Source organism: Humulus lupulus, chromosome X (genome assembly GCF_963169125.1).
Source record: "Humulus lupulus chromosome X, drHumLupu1.1, whole genome shotgun sequence".
In the NCBI taxonomy this organism is placed as follows: Eukaryota; Viridiplantae; Streptophyta; class Magnoliopsida; order Rosales; family Cannabaceae; genus Humulus; species Humulus lupulus.
Window position 1 is genome coordinate 7,910,421 of NC_084802.1, and position 14,970 is coordinate 7,925,390.

The window sequence follows — 14,970 nt, forward strand, 5'->3', positions numbered from 1 at the left end:
AACAAACTTAAAAAGTAACGTGTGACAATAAGTTTTTTACGTGGATCGGAAAACCTAGTTCACAAGGCTATGCCCAGGGAGAAAATCAATTAGTAAAGTCTCAATAATATAATAAGTAATTCACTTATACAAGTTTAGACTCCATTTAAGTACTCCACTTTAATAATATGATTTTGATAAACACCAAGAACACGAAATCCCTTCTTATCTTGATGAGTGTTCGCTTCCTCCCGAAGCGAGACTTATAGAAATATTCTCCCGAAGATTGTATGTCACGTTCACAAGCTTTATGAATTGGTTAAGAATAAACAACACAAAGCAAAATAAACAAACAAGACAAAGAGATAGTTGTACCAAGACTACTCTTTACATAACAACGATCTCTTCACAGAATGAAGCGTTAGAATGATGAAGAGATGAGATTAGTTGTTGCTTAGGTCGGGTATTTATAGAATTTATGAAACCCTAAGTCAGTCAATCTCATTCATGATCTCAATCAGACCAAATTATGAGTTTCTAAAAATATCTCACAATTATCTAGTCTACAGAATATTCCAAATGTAACAAAGAATCATCTTGTAGCATTAGGAAAATTGATGAACCTGGATTTAAACTCAAACTAGGTTCATTACGAAACTAACTTATTACTTGGGCATAAAGAATATTTCAATTTCCTCTTTTTAAATCTAATAAAATAAAAAAAAAATATGCAGTGGTCAATTACATAATAGACATGTCTATTATAGACAAAGTTGTCATAATATAAATTGCACTTAATATAGATTTTATTCTTACCAAAAGAAACAAAGTCCACTTACTTACCCAAGATAGAATTTTGAAAATACAAATTAAATTGATAAAATATAGTTAATAAAAAGACAACCAATTTAGGATTTTACAATCTCCCCATTTGACAACTTTTTAGATAAAATATATTTTTAGCAATATGAACTCAAAACCTGCCATAAACACTTTGTTAGAAAAAATGAGTAAGTTCCTAAGATTTCCTCCTGCAAACAAGCATACTAACAAAGATAAAATTTGTCAACTTTTAGAAAAAAAGTTTAACAAGACATAACACACAACTCCCCTGAAAGTAGAGTCTAGAGTTGTACAAAAAAAAAACATAAAAATAAAAACAATACCATTGGATAAAAAAATTAAACACCCTTGGATATGGCAAGCAGCTAAGCAAGGGTTGCATGTTAGGTGACCTCCATGGTTCTAAGGTGATTATTAATCAGTACCAGATTAATTTTGATAGCGAGAATGTCTGATGTCTCAGGACCGACACCAGATGAATCAACAGGAGTGGCGGTAAAGACAAAAGGACACCACAAATTTGGACTTCTTCGAAAATTGGTCTTTCCCTTCAAATGGTTTGAATGTAGGACTAGGCGGATGAACCTCGACCAATCTCGTTCATGATCTCAATCAGACCAAATCAGGAAGTTTGTAAAAATAACTCACTATTATCTTTATTGCATAATATTTCGGATGTAACAGAGAATCATCTTGTAGCATCAAGAAAATAGAGGAACCTAGACTTAAACCCAAACCAGGTTCATTATGAAATTAACTTACTTGGACACAAATAATATTTCAGTTTCCTCTTTTTAAATCTAATAAAATCAAGTAAAATATGCAGTGATCAATTCTGTAATAGACATGTTTATTATAGACAAAATTACCATAAATAAATAAGGAAACTTGGACTATATCAAATGCACTTAATATAGAATTTATTCTTACCAAAAAATACAAAATCCACTTACTTACCCAATATAGAATTTTGAAAATACCAATTAAATTAATAAAATATATTTAATAAAAAGATAACCAATTTAGAATTTTATAAATTTAAGATTCAACAACACATCATGTATTATTAGGCACTTTAAGATATCTTCTAGCAACATCCAATTCTTAATAGAGGTTAGAGATAAATTATAGAGTTCTACAACATAATTCAAGAACAAACTATCTCACGCTAGTGAACTGCTTGAGGCGACTTTCTTTTACTAAATAAATGTGTAATCATTTTCGAGTATGTGATCTAATAAAAACAAGGTCAATTGATATGAGATAGTCTCATCCTCGAATAAGAAACAGGGTGTTCAACCAATAAAATTTGTATATTTTTTGTCATAACCAATCCAATTTACACTAATTGTGAAATTCTTATTTTAAATTTAATCTAATCTGCACTCTAGTTGAAACTAATTCAATCTATTCTGCAAAAATACGGATTAAATTGGTATATTAGACCGGTTACTTTTTTTTTTTTAAAAAAGCCTACACTATTTATTAATTTGGATACTGTCTTGCTAAACTTTTTAATTTCAATTTTTGCTAAACAAAACTGAGTAATTAAAATTTAGTTATTATACACAATAATTTAAAGTTTACATATCAACTACTTAAATAATAAAACTAAATATGACTTTAATATTTAAAATTTGATAGAAATAAACTTAAGTTCATAAATTAACAATTAAGATACTTTTATTTGTTTTAAAAAAAATATTATAACACTGTTATTTTTTATATAAAATATATATATTAAAAAATAAAATTATTATTTCATACATAAATATTTTTAAAAAAATTATTTATATATAAATAAAGTATAGATTAAATTTGAATGGTTACTTTCCACATCAAAAATGTATCTAATCGGCACAAGTGTTGATATTAATTTTTTCAATCCAACCCCAATTGGCATAAGTGCATATATCTGCACTTTGCATATAATCACCCTAATCAAAAATATATTCTCTAAATTAAAATTAATTTCTATAGCATTTACTGTGTAAGATATTCTCTAATTGACATACATAAGAATGCCATAGAATGTTAAATTATAAAGTTAGTCATATAGTTATATAATTTAGGCGGAATTCTTATATAGGAGCTTCACTTTAAACTCTACCGGTAGGGTTCTCAACCCGTTAGTAGTTTTTGGCGTGATTTTTTTTTTATGACCATGTATATTGTAGCTATTTAGAGCATCCTGCAAATTTTCAAAAAATTCTGAATAGTTTACAGTACCGAAAACTAGGTTCAAACATATTGTTGCACGCGTGACTAATTTTTTTTATGCGAGTGGAAAACAACATGTTTGAACCAAGTTTTCGGTACTGTAAACTATTCAGAATTTTCTGAAAATTTGCAGGATATTCTAAATAGCTACAATATACACGGTCATAAAAAAAATCGCACCGAAAACTATTCACGGGTCGAGAAACTAAAAACTCTACTAATAGGACTTAAAGTGAAGTTCCTATAAGAGAATTGTTCTATAATTTAGTTGGGTCAACATTACTTTTTCTATAGAAGTTAACTTTATAAAGTAAATTTTAAATAATAATAATAATCTAGTAGTGTTCTTTATAGGGTATAATAAAATTGGTAGGGGGTATAACTTGGTGTGCTTGGTTTGATTATGACACTTCCAAACTTTTTTAATATATATTTATTTTCTTCTTTTTGAGTTTGACTGCTTTTGTATACAATTGTTTTATTTATGTTTACCACCTGTATTATGTATATAAGTGTATTGGAATTATGATGTTGTTTTCTTGTCCCTTATCAACTTTATCTATCAATTTATTATTCGGAAAATATTATAAAAAGGGGTTTATTTGTCTTCTTTTTTTCACCAATGGAATAAAAGCAATTTAAGTTGTTTTGTTCCATGACATGAGTTCTACAAATGAAATGTTACTTGAAAATTGAATATTGTATTGGATACTTATAAAAAAAACATTTTATATATGTATTTAACTAAAAGTAAAAGATAAAAATACCATTCTCATAAACAATTTACATGGAAAAACACACACACACACAAGTGATCTATTTAATTGTTGTTAAATAAAAATATAATAATAAAAACATTCACAAAAAGAAAAAGAAAAAAGTGTTGTTTTATTCTTCATTAAACTTTATATTTAAATTTATATGTAATGTAAGTTTAGACTAAAGATGCTTTAAATAATTTTAAAATAAAAATACTACTTTGATATTTTCAATTCTTAAGAATGAATAAAAAATTTCACAAATTTGAAATCCAAAAAGATAATGGTAATAATATCGAAATATAAGATATAGGTTGGAAATATTTAAGGTATAAAAATATAATAATTAAAAACAAAATAAAACTATATTCCCTGCTCAAAATAGGACTCTTTCAAGTATAATTTCATCATATTATTTTTAGCGAAAAAATAAATGAAGAAGATTCTTTTAGAGATTTGCATCACATCTATAAAAAGCCATAATATTTAAGAAAGAAAATAAAATCATATTGACATTGGAGTATGGGTTAGAAAATTGAAGACATTGACTTCAAAAATACATATATATATTTAATTTCGAAAATTTTGGCTGCACAGAAGATTTTTTATGGATAAGATTCTTTTATAGGGTCATAAACTTTCACTACTGTCTGTATTCAAACATAAAACATAATAATAATAATAATAATATTTAAGAAAATGCACTAGAATAAGTTAAGAGCTTTTCAACTTTTTGAAAAAATGACATGTTTACATATATATATATATATATCTATATGATTAGAATAATACATTTTAACTCTTAACATTGAAGTAATAGTGCACCTTTGCAACATTGACTCTTGAGATTGTATATCCACATGAGAAATTGATGATTGACAGCAATGGCAATCAAACCAAAATAATCCAACTACAAATGTGATACTATTCTCCAAAATGATAGATGTAGTGTTATTATTTTCAATCACAATAATTTAAAAAATAAATATACTATATCATTTTGTTTGCCTTAAATATATATATATATATATATCATATTAAACCAATTTAGTATTTTATTATTTAAATATTGTTATTTAATATAATCTTAATCTATTTAATTAAAATTTAAAATAGTACTAATTAAACAACAATAGATACTAATTATAAAAATATATTTTTTGTTTTAATAGGACTTCTCAAGATAGGTTTTTATGCAGGGAAGATGTTGTTTCTTTATCAAACTACTATTTCTCAAATTTATACAAATTAAATCTAAAACCTTAGAGAATGTTCAAACCAAACAAAATAAGAAAATATACATATATATTTATAGGGAAATTCTCTTATAGGAGCTTCACTTTAAGCCCTGTCGGTGGGGTTCTCAGTGTTCTCGACCTGTGAACAGTTTTCGGCACGATTTTTTTTTATGTCTGTGTATATTGTAGCTATTTAGAGTATCCTGCAAATTTTTAGAAAATTTCGAATAGTTTACAGTACCGAAAACTAAGTTCAAACATGTTGTTGCACGGGTAACTAATTTATTTTATGCGCGTGGAAATTAACATGTTTGAACCTACTTTTCGATACTGTAAACTATTCATAATTTTCTTAAAATTTGCAGGATGCTCTAAATAGCTACAATATACACGGTCATAAAAAATATCGCACCGAAAACTATTCACAGGTCGAGAAATACTGAGAGTCTCACCGGTAGGGCTTAAAGTGAAGCCCCTATAAAAGAATTGTCCTATATTTATATACATTTACTGTTTCATTAATATTTTTTTCTCTTTTGATAAATATATTTTAAATTTAAAAATAATTTTAGTTCAATAAATTAATGTTATTTTGATCTGAAAATATTTTTACCAAAGTTTGTGAAAAAGTATAAATTTAAACTAAGTTTTCATATATAAGGTATTAAAATTGTATTAATCAAACAATAAAGTATTAAAATGATTCTAAAACAAACAATAATTGTAACGCTCTTGGATAGCCAAGACCGCAACACTTCATTCTATATAGCATCTCATAAGAAGTCACTCCAATCGTGGACTGATAACTGTTGTTATACGAAAATTCAATCAACGGGAGATACTTACTCCATGATCCCTCGAAGTCAATCGCACACACCCTAAGCATATCCTCCAATACCTGAATCGTCCTCTCAGACTGTCCATCAGTCTGAGGATGAAAGGTTGTGCTAAACTTCAACTGAGTCCTCATGGCTCTCTGCAGAGCTCCCCAGAACTTGGAGGTAAAGATGGGGTCTTGATCAGATACAATAGACTTAGGAACCCCATGGAGACGAACTATCTCCCTCACATACAACTCTGCATACTGTTCCACTGTGTAAGTCATACTGTTCCACTGTGTAAGTCGACGTCATTGGCAGAAAATAAGCTGACTTGGTGTATCTGTCTACTATCACCCACACCGAGTCATGAAGTCCCACTGTCCTGGGTAGACCTCCCACAAAATCCATAGTAATGTCCTCCCACTTCCACTCAGGAATACCCAAAGGCTGAAGCAACCCTGCTGGTCGCTGATGCTCAGCTTTCACCTGCTGACATGTCAAACATCTAGCCACATACTCCACCATATCCTTCTTCATCCCGGGCCACCAATATAACGTTTGTAGATCCTGATACATCTTCGTGGAACCCGGATGAAGCGAGTACGGCGTAGTGTGAGACTCATCCAGTATCTCTCGTCCAATCCCTTCATCTCCCGGAACACAAATCCGTCCCTGATATCGAAGCATACCAGCCTCAGAAACAGAATAATCCTTAGCTACCTCCGCTAAGACATTCTGTCAAACTTCCTGTAACTGCACGTCCACCAATTGACCCTCCTTGATCCGCTCTAGCAGGGTCGACTGCAAGGTAATGTTGGCCAAATGGCCCACCACCAACTCTATCCTTGCCCTGGTCATCTTATCTGCTAACTCTCTGGAGATCTGAACAGAGCTAAATAACTGTCCCGAGCCCCTCCGACTCAATGCATCTGCCACAACATTGGCTTTCCCTGGGTGGTAAAGAATGTCATAATCATAATCCTTAATCAACTCCAACCAACGCCTCTGCCTCATGTTTAGATCCTTCTGGGTGAAGAAATACTTCAAACTCTTATGGTCAGTGTATATCTCACACTTCTCCCCATACAGGTAATGTTGCCACACCTTCAGTGCGAATACCACTGCCGTCAGTTCCAGATCATGGGTAGAATACCGTTGTTCATACTCCTTCAGTTGCCGCGATGCATAAGCTATAACTTTCTCATTCTGCATTAACACATAGCCTAAACCCATTCTTGATGCATCACAATATACCACAAACTTTCTTTCTTCTGAAGGAAGACTCAACACAGGTACAGTAATAAGTCGTCGCTTCAATTATTGGAAATTGTGCTCACACTTCTCTGACTAAACAAACTTCTGATTCTTCCGTGTCAACTCTGTCATTGGTGAAGCAATCTTCGAGAATCTTTCTACAAACCGCCTGTAATAACCTGCCAACCTGAGGAAACTCCGCACCTCCGAGGCGTTCCTTGGCCTCGGCCAATCTCTCACTGCCTCCACCTTGGACGGATCCACCTTAATCCCGTCTGCGCCAACTATATGCCCGAAAAGTCACCTCTGGCAACCAAAACTCACACTTCTTAAACTTGGCATATAACTGATGCTCCCTTAACCTCTGTAAAACATGTCGAAGATGTTGCTCGTGTTCTGCCTCTGAACTGGAGTACACTAAGATGTCATCGATGAAGACAATGACAAACTGATCCAAGAAGTCCTTAAATACCCTGTTCATCAGATCCATGAAAGCCGCCGGGGCATTGGTCAAACCAAAAGACATGACCAAAAACTCATAGTGCCCATACCGCGTTCGGAAGGCCATCTTCGGTATGTCCTCGTCCTCGATCCTTAGCTGGTGATAACTGTAGTGGACAAAATTCGTATACTTGAAAAATAATAGTCCAACAAGCAGTCAGTCAGCCCAATAAGCTATCTAACTAGCCAAGAAGGCCCAAAGCCCATGTAAAATAAGCTCGCATATACAAAGTACCATCCAATTACCCAAAACCATACCCGGACCCGAATTCGGATACACTCAGTCAGCCAGGGTTCTTGAAACAGTCAAGGCTCCCATCACGTTCGCCAAGAATCTCGGAATAAAACCACTTGGAGCGAGTCAAACGAATGAGCAAGACAGAGGAGGACGGAACGAGAGGGAGGACAATAAATAAGACCATCAGAGGTTGAGAAAAGGCATCAAATAATCACTGAACTTTCTTTACTCTCTAATTGAAACGAAGGCTACTCTATTTCTGAGCAATCCAGTCAAGCAAGACTAATTATTCAGTCTGATTGGACTTGACCTAGTCGCTTGACCCCTCCGTCATCGCCACCGTCACTCTGACCATTTTACGACTCCTCCATCCATCATTATTTCGATTTTTTACATCTTAATTTTATTGCTTTCTATTAGCTCTCATTACAACCCGACTGACTTGAGCGTCGGAGTCCCTTTGGCTGACACCCCACCGGTGCTCCCAATTGAACTCTCGTCTCTCTTCTCTTTGTTCTTGACAGGTTGTTGGTGCCCATCTAATCAATTGTAGGAAATCACCTCTACAATAACTAGATCGAAGATCAATCTTTGAGAACACCGTCTTTCCCTGCAGCTGATCGAACAAGTCATCGATCCTTGGTAGAGGGTACCTATTCTTGATAGTCAACTTGTTCAATTCCCTGTAGTCTATACACATTCTCAGAGTCTCGTCCTTCTTCTTAACAAACAAAACTAGAGCGCCCCATGGAGAGTAGCTAGGCCTGATGAATCCCAAATCCATAAGTTCATGTAGTTGTATCTTTAATTCCTTCAACTTTGCTGGTGCCATCCTATATGTTGCTCTTGATACTGGTTCTGTCCCCGGTGCTAAATTAATAACAAATTGAATCTCCCTGCGCGACGGCAACCCTGGTAGATCCTCAGGAAATACATCCAAGAACTCACACACCAATCTGGTCTCCCCCGACTCTGCTGGCAAAACCCTGGTAGTGTCCACCACACTGGCCAGAAAACCTATGCATCCTCCCTGCAACAAGTCTCTAGCTCTCAATGCTGATATCATGGGTATGTGGGGTCCACATACCACACCCACGAAGACAAAAGGATCCTCGCCCTCAGGCTCAAAAGTCACCATCTTCTTCTTGCAGTCGATAGTAGCCCCATACCTGACCAGCCAATCCATCCCTAAGATCATGTCAAAATCCTCCATGTCTAACTCAATCAAGTCTATTGAAAGTTCCCTACTATCAACCATCACTAGCAGTGCCCTAATCCACCTCCTAGAAACTACCAGTTCCCCAGTAGGCAATAAAGTCCTAAACCCCGCAGTCCGATACTCACTAGGTCTACACAAACTATCTATCACTTTACTATAAACAAATGAATGTGTAGCACCCAGAGTCAATCAATACAGTAAAATGAGTGCTAGCACTAGAAAGCTGACCTGTCACCACCGAGGGACTAGCCTCAGCCTCTGCCTATGTCAAAGTGAACACTCGAGCTGGAGTCAAGCTATTCACCTTTCCTGCTTCCCCTTTCTTCACTATTGCGCAGTCCTTCTTGAGGTGCCCCACTGTTCCACACACATAGCAAGCCTTGGCCCGACACTCGCCCTGATGGCGTCTTCTACACCTCGGGCACTCCGGATAACTCCTCCATGCCTCACTACCGCCCTAACGGCCGCCTTGACCACCCTGACCCCTCCTATCAGGACCAGCAGCGGTTGAAGTGTCAGGGGTCTTATTCTTAAAATCACTGGGGCCTCCGCCCCTACCTGACCCAGAATAAGGAGGCACCACTCTGCTACCCTCGCGCCTCGCTGTACTTTCCTTCCAAATTTTGTTCTCCGCTTCCTCAGCGGTAAGAGTCTTCTCAACAGCTTGGGCATAAGTTGTTTCCCCAAGGTACCGTTGTGATCCTAACATCCCGGGCTATCATAGCATTAAGCCCTCGAATAAACCTGTCTTGCCTAGCTGCATCTGTAGGCACAAGATCTGGTGCAAATTTCGCAAGTCTGTCAAATTTTAGAGCATACTCAGTAACTGTCATACTACCCTGCACCAACCCCACAAACTCATTAATCTTTGCTGCCCTGATGGCAACATTGTAGTATTTCTGGCTGAAAAAATCCTTGAATCCATCCCAACTCAAAGCGATGACGTCCCTGGTCTGTGATGCCACTTCCCACCAGATGCGGGCATCCTCTCTCAACATATATGTGGCACAGGCCACCCTGTCATAACCTTCTATGCTCATGAAGTCCAGGATAGTAGTAATCATTGTCATCTACTGTTCGGCCTTCAGTAGATCAGGTCCTCCCTCAAAAGTTGGGGGATGCTGCTTCCGGAACCGCTCATACAATGGCTCCCATCTATTCCCAACCTCTACTGGCTGAATAACGGGTGGCACAATAGGTGTAGCACTCGCTGCTGGAGCCTGCTGTCGCAGAAGATGAATCTGTTCATCTTGGCTCTGAAGCCGCGCTTGCATCTGTACCATGATCTACTGCCAGTTCTCAGGAGCTGGCGGAGGAATTTGGCCCTGATCATCACTTCCGGTCCCAGACCTAGTGCCAGCTAGTCGCGTAGATTTTCTTTGACGCATAGCTATCCAAGTCAATCTGCAATCAATGACTCGGCAATCAGACCATGATGACAGGGTAAAAGATTCTCCAAAATCCACCAATGGAACATAATCAATCACAAACAATCAAGATATAGGCATTTATCCACATGCACCAGTATTGCTAATAAGCATGCCCCAACATCACCACACAACAGTTAAGATATAGACATCCATCCATACACAATATGTAGTTAAACATTCAGATATTCATTTACATGCACAACAATGCTAATAAGCATGCCTCAATATTATCACACAACAGTCAAGGACCAGGCCCTATCAGTATCTTATGCTTCCTATTATTCCAACAGTTAACAACAATCATAATTCTTTCCAGGCATACAAGCATATAAGCACATATACACATACCAAACCCTGAATCGAGCTTGTCTCTAGCAGCGAATGTACATGTCTAGCCGGTCTTCAGGAATCCTTAAACCTAGGACGCTCTGATACCAAGTTGTAACGCCCTGGATAGCAAAGACTGCTACACTGTGTATTTATAAAGGTGCGGGACTTGCTAATCAAGTCAATTAATTAAAAACGTGTCACCAAAACAACTAATGAGCTAGGGTTAAAAGGTTTTGGCCTCAAAAGATACATTTCATATAATTAAACATTTTACACAAGGGATCCCAAAAGAAACAGCGTTTAAAAGTCAGTTTACAAAATTTTCAGTGTACAAACAACCACTAGCCACTCTAAGGGCAAAATATACGTTTATGGTCCTCCTGTTCCTGTCTTCACCTCAACCGTGGCGGCCGAGCAGCTGATCATGTACATTCTGCCTTCAAAGCTCTCCGACTCAGGGCTGATCAAGCTTGCCATTGCCTTTACCTGCACCACGTAGCACCTGTGAGCCAAGGCCCAGTAAGAAAACATAACGTTATAGTACAAGCAATGATAATAATTGAATAATCTTTAAAGTATGATCATACACTTAGCATACCACATCAATCATATAGTCCATAGACATAACCAGAGAATCAATAAACCAACACTCAGCTATTCAGCATGACAAATCCATCAATCAATAATAATAATCAAATCACATGATAATCAGGGTCGACGCCCTTTGGTCGCACCCTCTGTTTACTCCATTGACTCTGGTCCGCTTAAATCGAGCTCAGTGTATAATAAGTTGTCCTCAGCTACCAGTGGCTGAGCTGCGCCCTGTGCGCCAATATAAACCCCGACACTCTTAGGCCGTTTGTTTATTATTCACATGGCATAATACCATCCTTCAATAAGCATACAAAATAGGGAGCCCTTAGTCTCATTATCAAATCACAACCGAGTGCAGTTTTCTTACCTTTAATTTCCAAGTATATTGGTTACGAGAGATGCCCCTTGAGCACAATCCGTTTCTCGAGCCCTAGCTTAGTACCTAGTCACAACCAGGATAAGGGATACCATTAATAATTGTAAGAGACTTTCGGATAAGGTTCTAGTCTCCGGAACATCGAATTCCACCAAACACGGTAGTAGAATCGATCCCGAGCATCCTAGGTTAAATTCCCATGTTTAAAATCCCAAAAACACAAATTTCCTTAAGGGCTGCGGCTCAAGCTTCCTATGCCGCAACATGGCCCCAACCAGAGGCTCATCCTCGCCCAGAACCAAACACGGGCCGCGGCCCTACACGTCCCATGCCGCGGCCCGCCCTCCATCTTTAACACTCATCAGCTTCAGAGGGCCACGGCACACCAAGAACTATGCTGCGGCCTGACCCCTTCGAACCCAGAAAAACCTCCATTTTTAACTCTCAAACCTCACTCAAAACTTCTCATAATCATCCCAATAATATACTTCAATTATCACAAACATTCCTGCATGATTTCAGAAGCTTAAGCCAGCAGAAACCTAATTTAAAAACTCATCAAAACACCATTTTAATTTATGAAACTCACACACTCAAGAACTTCAAAACCATTCAAGGAAACACTAAGATTCATGTTATATTATTTTATAATATAATGTAATATTATATTGTATTATACTATAATGTTTTAGATTAAATAAATGTGACAAAGAGTGTCACATATTGTAACATATAATAGAGAGTTACAATATTTAGATTGATGAGATATATCCAAATAATGTAAAATATTTGGTGTTACAAATTTGTAACTTTCAACTACTACCCTTTATTGTGTAAATTTGTTGTTACATAATATTGAGATGAATTTCATAAAGCCATATGGTATATGGCTGTTAGAGATATGATTTTAACCCCCAATAATGTGTTTTGGGAGTTACAAAATCATTTGGGAGGGTTTGGAACCGTTTGGAAAAACAACACATTTTTTAGTGCTGAAAATGGTCAGTGGCCGCGGCCACTGAATGTTGGTGGCCGCGGCCTGTGGGACAAAGGCTAGTGGTCGCGGCCACTAATGTCTCTGGCCGCGGCCACATGCTAAAAACTGACCATTTTTCAGTTTTTTCAATCTTTGTTGAACGGCTCAGAAAACCCAAATAACTCTCAAATCTCATTTTTAATTCCATATTAATCCAATTAAACATTGGTAACAGCCATGGGGGTTGGTGGAATTTGAAATTCAAAGGGTGTCTCTAAACTCTATAAATAGGAGCCTATAGCTCACTTGTAAGACACAACATTTCTATCCATTAGAGCACTTGGCTAGAAACACCTTGAGGCTTGATAATTCCAGAAAGCATTTCTAATATCTGAGAGAGATCCCTTAGTGCTTGAGTTAGGGGAAATAAGCTTTTGGACAAATGTTTTATACCTTGTTCAAGTTGGTGATCCCCAACACTCTTCACTTAGGTTGTGTAAGTGAGAGTTTTCTTTGTTTTGTTCTTACAATTTCCTCTATTGCTTTTCTTCTCATTCCTCTTGTTTTATTTACTTGTAATTTTGTTTAGAGTTGTAATCATCTTTTCTTTTGTTCAAAATATTTTTACTTTATTTGTAATCTTTTGCTTAAAGTTGTATTTTACGATTCTCTTCTTCTTCATCATCTTCTTCATTTTCTTTGTTTATTTGTAATTTTCAGTTATAGAATTGTAACTCTTTTTAATCAATTATTATTTATTTGTAATATATTGCATAGAGTTGTAATTTATTATTATTTCCATTGAGGCAAATATATATTTTCCTAACAATTCATACATTAGACCTTAAATTCGAGCTTACCTTCACTGATGAACCAATCCTCTAAGAAGTTTCTAAGCTAACTCCCAAGTTCCAAGCTTCAATTCAGTCATTCAATGTCAAAACTCATAAACACCTCAAAACTCAGCCATAACCACAGAATTTAACCACCATGCATAAAACTTATGACTTACCTTAATTCTTGATTGAATCCTTAGCTAATCCTTGAGCTAATCTCCTAAATCACAGCTCCAATTCTCTTAATTTCAGCCAAGTTCTTCTTGGTTCCTCATGGTTCCCTTTGAGAGAGAAAGAGAAGAGGAGGGAAGGTCGGTTTAGTTTTTTTGTTCCACCGTGTTCTGTGCTTTACTTAGTCTATCCTTAAGCAATTAAGTCAATCACGAGGCTAGGGGTACCGGAAACATCCCTGAGGGCAAAATGGTAAAATTCCATAGTATTCCCACCTAAGCTTCCTAACCTCAAATATATCTCAAATTATTTATTTCCATAACCCGATAACCCAAATAACCATCTAATACCCGAAATACCCCTTGACTTGCCCCAAGTCAAGTACTAGGTCCCGTTGTGACTTTCCCGCTAACTAGCTCCCTAGGATCGCCTTAAGTCGCATGCTGCAGATTTACCCACATAATAATGTGGTCCTCACAATTATAGCATATAATCACATTTACATTCATATAACCATACAAGCATGCTTATCACAGAATCATGCATTAAACTAATAAATTCACACATAAACCAATTATGCCCTCCCAACACACTAATCAAGGCCCTTAAGTCATATTAGTGATTTTGGGTCGTTACAATAATATACTATAAAATACTAAAATGATATATTTCCAAGCTAAAAATAACATGTTCTTACTTAAAAATAATGCTATTAGTATAATTTATAAATGTTATTAGAATTTTCTCTTTTTTTTTCTTTCAAAAAACATGAATCCTAATTCAAGTGAAATGAAACTAATTGATGAGAAATTATAGCATTGTGCAAACAAAGCAACTCTAGGAGAACTAGTGAATATAACTAAGGGTAATTATCTTGAGACCCAAAAGCATATCATGCACCACTATATTGAGTATATTCTATCATTAAGTATAAGAAAATCAAACAGGACATGACACTTTCCATTTTATATTATACAAAAATGACAGTGATACTGATTTTGTAAAGATGCCTATACCTTTTTTTTAAAATCCAATTACTTAGTGGTTTTAACTTTTTTAGATTTTGTTCTCCATTTCATTTTCTCAAGGGTATTATTCATTTACTTTACATAAATATTAATTTTTCTTAAAACGTGGAAATAAGATAATTTTATTCTTACAATATGAGAAAATTTTACCCAGTTAT